General features: G+C 39.3%; 1 pseudogene; it reads left to right on the forward strand.

The window, feature by feature from the left end:
* Positions 1-4,172: 4,172 nt before the first annotated feature.
* Positions 4,173-6,344, forward strand: LOC102755593 (annotated as a pseudogene).
* Positions 6,345-6,809: the final 465 nt, after the last annotated feature.

The following is a 6,809-nucleotide window of genomic DNA, read 5'->3' on the forward strand; positions in this document are numbered from 1 at the left end:
ATGTTTCTCTCTCTCTCTCTCCCTCTCCTTTCCTTTCGCTGAAATCAATAAAAACATTTTTAAAAAATTGAGACACAGCCTAAAAAAAGAGGAAACACAGAAAAGATATGTGCAATACAACCAAAAAAGAAAAAAAAACAGAAGCTCAAAGGAAAAGAACCAATGGAGAAAAAGCTACCAGAAAATAAGGATAGCATAGCTATAGCAAATCCTCATCATCAATAATTACCCTAAATGTAAATGAACTGAATTCACCAATGAAGAGGCAGAGAGTAGCAGATTGGATCAAAAAGCAAAACCCAACTATATACTGCCTTCAAGAGATACAACTAAGCTGCAAAGACAAAAGTAGATTAAAAGTGAAAGGGTAGAAAATGATTCTCCAAGCAAATAACATCCACAGAAAAGCAGATGTAGCCATAATTATATCATACAAAATAGATTTTAAGGTAACAAGAGACAAAGATGGGTATTTTAGGATGATAAAGGGAAACACTATATCAAGAAACGTAACACTTTTTAGAGCACCAAAATATATAAAGCAACTACTCATGGAACTGAAGGGAGAAACAGGCCAAAACAAAATCATAGTTGGGGACCTTAATACTCCATTGATAACTTTAGATAGATGATCCAAACAAAATCAATAAAGAAATATGGGCCTTAAATGACATACTTAAACCAAATGGACATAATTGACATTCATAGAGTCTTTCATCTAAGAACATTATATAATACATTCTTCTCCAGTACATCTATTCTCAAGGATAGACCAAATGTTGGGTCAAAAAACTAGCATTTAGAAAACAAATTAATGAAGATTGAAGTTATAACTAGCATACTCTCTTGCCACAACATTATCAAATTAGAAATCAACTGTACAAAGGAAGTAAAGAAACACACAAATATTTGGAGATTAAATAACATACTACTAAAAAAAGACTGGTTCAAAAAAGAAATAATGGGTGAGATCAAAAAATATATAGAGATAAATAAGAATGACAATATGACATTTCAAAACTTCTGGGATGCAGCAAAAGCATCCCAAGCCTATCTCAAGAAACAAGAGAAATCCCAAGTAAACAAGCTAACATTTCATCTTAGAGTACTAGAAAAAGAAGAACAAAATTAATCCAAGGCTTCTGGTCAAGATAGCGGAATAGGTAAGCACAGTACTAGAATCTTCTCACAACCACATTAAAAATACAACTAATCTTCAGAACAACCATCATTCAGAATCACGTGAAATCTAGATGAATGGAAGTCCTACAACTGGGGGATTAAAGAAGCCCCATCGAGACTGGTGGGAGGGGTAAAGGTGTGGAATGGGTTGATCCCACACCCATGTGAGGCAGTTTTTAATTAGGGGTTGGGGAGGATATCTTCACTGTGGAGGTCCCCCACTTAGAAGCGAGGGGTCTCAACTCCACTCCAAACACCTCAGCCCAGAGTTCTGGTGCCAAAATAGAAGTCTCCATAACTTAGGGCCATAAAAACCAGTGGGGATTGAGGCATAGAAAGACAAAGGCTGCTGGAGTCCCAGGCAGTTCCTCTTAAAGGGCTTGCATACAGACTTACTTGGGCTCACTTCCTCTGAGCTCCAGCATTGGGGTAGCAGCTTGAAAGGAACCAGGGACACACGGGGAGAAACTGAATTATCTGGCATCATGGCAAGAGCTGGGGGAGCAGCTTTCTCCCAGACAAAAGTGGTGGCAGAGGCCACTGTTCCTTTCCTGAGCCTCTCTACCACAGTACTAATAGACGGGTTCCATATCTGAGTCTCCCATCAACCTGGCTCACACTGTTTGCCCTGCACTGGTGATACCCTGAGATCCTGCCCCACTCAATTTGTGGGCTCATCCAAGCCATTTCCAGTGTTTTTTCCATACAACTGGTCTTTCTAGCCTCATGCTTCAGACTTTCCTAAACTGTCTCAAATAAGCAGCTCACCTCAGTATTCTCTATACCTCTCACTAAGTGGCCTCAGGCCCAGCACTAGAAGCAGCCTACCTTGTTTCACACCTTAGCCTCTCCTGGGCACTTCCAAGCCCATCACAAATAGCAGCCATCTGCAGATCGATTGGTAGCTCGTGCTGTGTAGCCTCAGGCAGTGTCTGACTTTGCACCTCCTAGAGCCAGTGCACCCAGTGGACTGCTTCAGATCACAACAGATTACAACCCTACCATCATGATCAACACACTTAAGGAGTACCAAAGCCTCACTGAAGCAAGTCCTATGCTCCGTAGCAGTGGTCGCCAACCTTTTGGACCTCATGGACCACCAGCGGTCCACAGACCACCAGTTGGCAATCGCTGCTCCATAGGGTTGACACCTACACAGCAGCTCTTCCACTATAGTCGCAGCTGGTCCTTACATCCAATTGGCCTAGGGATAAATCCTTTCTAGTGACGCCAACAGCAATCAAGGCTCAACTGCAATAGGACAGTGCACACAAGGGCACACACAGATTAAGTGACTGTCAACAGCATGACAAAGGACTTAGAAACCATAAAAAAGAACCAGTTAGAAATGAAGGATACACTAAATGAAATGAAGAATAATTTATAGGGAATCAATGGTAGAAGACGCCAAGAATCAAATCAGCAATTTGGAATATGAGGAAGCAAAAAACACCCAATCCGAAGAGAAAAAAGTATCCAAAAATAAGAAGATAGTGTAAGAAGCCTATGGGACAACTTCAAGCCTACCAACATTCATATTATGAAGATGCCAGAAGGAAAAGAGAGAGAACAAGAAATTGAAAACATATCTGAAAAAGCAATGACAGAAAATTCTCTTACCCGATGAAAGAAATAGACAAACAAGTACAGGAAGCACAAAGAGTCCCAAACAAGATGAATCTAGAGTCCCACACCAACACAAATCCTAATTAAAGTGCAATAGGTTAAAGACAAAGAGAGAATCTTAAAAGCAGCAAGAGAAAAGAGTGACGTACCTACAAGGGAGCTACAACAAGACTGTCAGCTGATTTTTCAACAGAAACTTTGCAGGCCAGAAGGGAGTGGCAAGAAAGTCAAAGTGATGAATAGCAAGGACTTATAACCAAGATTACTCTGCCCAGCAAAGCTATCATTTAGAATTGAAGGTCAGATAAAGAGCTTCCCAGATAAGAAAAAGCTATAAAGCAGATCATTACCCCCAAACCAGTATTACATGCCATGTTAAAGGGTCTTCTTTTAGAAAAAGAAGGAAAATAAAGATTAAAAATATGAACAATAAAATGGCAATAAATACATATCAACAATTGAATCTAAAAATCAAATAAACAAGCAGAACAGAAACAGACTCATAGATACAAAGAACATCTTGACGGTTGCCAGATGGGAGAGGGGTACAGGAAATGGCTGAAAAAGGTTGAAGGGATTTAGACGTACAACATATGGAATATAGTTAATAATATTCTAATAACTAAGTATGGTGTCAGATGGTATGAAAATTTTGGGGATGATCACTTAGTTTTATAATGTCTAATCACTGGGTGTACACCTAAAACTAGTATAATATTATCTATCAACTGTAATTGAAAAATAAGAAATGACATAAAATAGCATCTTTAGGTTAGCAGAAGAAAGGAAATAATAAAAATTAGGGCAGAATTATATCAAATAAAGTACAGAAAAACTACATAAAAATTTAATACAACTAAAGACTGGTTCTTTGAAAAGATTAATAAAATTGACAAATCTCTGCTTAGACTAAGAAAAAAACAGAAAAGACCTGTATAAACAAAATCAGAAATGAAAGAGAAAGGTTACCACACACATCATAGATATACAAAGGATCATACTAGCAAACTATATGCCACCAAATTCAATAATCTAGAAGAAATGGGTAAGTTCCTAGAAATATATAACCTTCCTAGACTAAATCATAAAGAATTAGAAAATCTGCATAGGCTGATCAGCAGTGAGTAACTTAAAACAACCATCAACCCCCCCCCCGCCGCCCCCCCCCAACTGCCTGAGTCACTGGGGAAGGTATTTACCAATAAAATTTTACTATTTCAAAGCCCGGCGGATTGGGCTGGGTCCATCTGCCTTCCCCTGTTCCCTGGATAGTTGTCCGCAGTTCCTCTCAGCTCCAGGCTTCGAGCTTCAGGCCATCATGGCCAGGGGCTGCTGCAGCTGGGCAGGTTTGAGGTCGCCTTTTGATGCCCACATGCTCACGTGGCTCCTGGGGCCGCCAGTGTCCACCTCCATTTGAGCACAGCGGCTCCACACCCACAGGCTGCCTGGCGCCAGACCCCGTGGCATCCAAGGCGCCATCTCCTTTATTGTCACTGTCGCCACCCACCTTCCCCAAGCCAGAGCTGGCCCAGTTCAGGCAGAAGGTGGAGATGTTGGAACACAAATTGTGGAACTGCAAATGGCAGGTGTGGGAGGTGGAGAGGCTTTTGCACCACACGGAACAGCTGTACCAGAGCACCGAGAGCAACAACAAGGAGCTCTGCACCCAGGTTGAAGAGCTCAGTAAAACACTCTATTGTGGGAGAAACTGAGATAATAAGAAGTCTCATGTAGAAGTACAAACAGAACCACCCTCATTGCTCAATCTCAGATTATTATCAGTTCAGCAAGATCAGAATATCGAAACTTCTGCTTATAATTCTAAAGACCAGTCACAAATAGAAAATGATGCATACGCTGGTACAGATGTAACAGAAAAGGTTGAATGTGGACAAGAGGACCATTTTGCCTCAAATTCACAGGAGCCAGCATCTGCATTAGCAACAGATGCATCCTTAGAAGTTTCATCATTAGCTGAAAGTTTGAGAACTGCAGCAGAAGCTGCTATATCACAGGTGGGATTTAGTTATTATGAGAAAACTGGACTGTATTTTGACCACAGCACTGATTTCTATTATGATTCTGAACATCAACTATATTATGATCCTTTCACTGGAATTTATTACTACTGTGATGTGGAAAGTGGTCGATATCAATTTCATTCTCGAGTAGATTTGCAACCTTATCAGACTTCTGGCACAAAACAAAGTAAAGATAAAAAGTTGAAGAAGAAAAGAAAGGATCCAGATTCTTCTACAACAAATGAGGAAAAGGATTTGAATTCAGAAGATCAAAAAGCATCCAGTGTTGAACATATAAACTGCAGTGAGGGAGAAGATTGTGCAAATGTGAAAAAGAAGGCCAAAATAGACATTCATTACAAAAATAGTTCCCATGAATTCACAATTCCAGTTATCGGAAAGACTACAGAATTTCCTCTTAATGAAAACATCTATAATTTGACTTCATTTAAAGATGAGAAAACCATAAAGATTGATAGCGAGCCAGAAGAAGGTGAAATTCTAGACTCTCAGACAGAAGACAGTTATGACAAAGACATTACGGGTGAAAAGATGTAACTGCAGAAGATACTGAGGATGAAGATGAGGAAAAAATCTGGCCCCGTTGTATTGGAGTAATTGTTATTAGATCACCAGTGTTGCAGACAGGATCACTTTTTATCATTACAGCTGTAAACCCTGCTAAAATTGGAAGAGAAAAAGATCTGAAGCATACTCTCCAAATCCCTGAAGTTAATGTCAGTAAGTTTCATGCAGAAATTTATTTTGACCATGACTTACAGTTAGTCCTTATAGATCAAGCAGTCAAAATGGTATAGTTGTTAATGGAAAACAGATTCCTCAACCTAAAACTAAATATGATCCTTACGTACTTAAGCATGGAGATGAAGTGAAAATTGGAGAGACTGTGTTGTCCTTTCACATTCACAATGGCAATGACACCTGTGATGGCTGAGAACCAGGACGGGTTAGAGCTCACCTTTGTCTTGATAAGAAAGATGAATCTTTTGTTGGTCCAAACAAGGAAGAAAAAGAGTTGGAAAGGAGAAAAGAATTAAAGAAAATATGAGTAAAATATGGTTTACAGAATACAGACTAAGAAGATGAAAAGGCATTGAAAAATCCAAAATATAAAGATAGAGCAGGAAAATGTAGGAAGCAGATTGGAAGTGAAGGAACTTTCCAAAGAGATGATACTCCTGCATTTGTTCATTCTCAAATTACTGAGTGCAACAAAGATCAGAAAATATTGGAGAAGATAGGTTGGAAAAAAGGGGAGAGGGCTTAGGGAAGGATGGTGGAGGAATGAAAACTCTGATCCAGCTTCAGCTTCAACGAACCCATGCAGGCTTGGAGACAAGTAAACCATCCTCAATTGAAGATGATCACCTTCCCCAAAACAAGAGCAAGAACTAGGAGAGAACACGAGAGAGGTTTGCTGAAAACCTCCCAGAAACTAAGCCTCAAAAGGATACACCACAGACCATGCCTTGGGTCAAAGGGACTGTAGAGTGAAGGTCAGTCCTAGGACACAATTGAAGCTTTTTAACAGAGAATCTGGAACTTTTCCCTCCAAAAGAGCCAGTGGCATGAGGGAACCTGTATCACAATTTACCCCCTCGTGATTCAGAAATGTATAATAAAGTGTGGTTTGCAGCTTTTAAAAAACATTTTTTACAACTAATAATTAGTGAATGAATCAAGTTATTCGATGAATGGATTAAAGTTCACAGGGTATGATTAGCTTATCAAACTTTGTATTTTATCTTCTCATTTATAAAACCCACATAAGGAACTACCATATCGGCAAGTTTCATATCCCCACTAATGATTTAAATGTACATTTGTCTTTCTCTCCAAATGTTCATTATGCTGAGAAAATACGGGTAGTGGTGCATAAATTTTATTATCCTTGAAATAACATCAATTAATATTATTAAAGAACTAACAGGTGACATGTAGAAAATTAGTCTTTCATTG

Source organism: Myotis davidii, unplaced genomic scaffold (assembly GCF_000327345.1).
Source record: "Myotis davidii unplaced genomic scaffold, ASM32734v1 scaffold766, whole genome shotgun sequence".
In the NCBI taxonomy this organism is placed as follows: Eukaryota; Metazoa; Chordata; class Mammalia; order Chiroptera; family Vespertilionidae; genus Myotis; species Myotis davidii.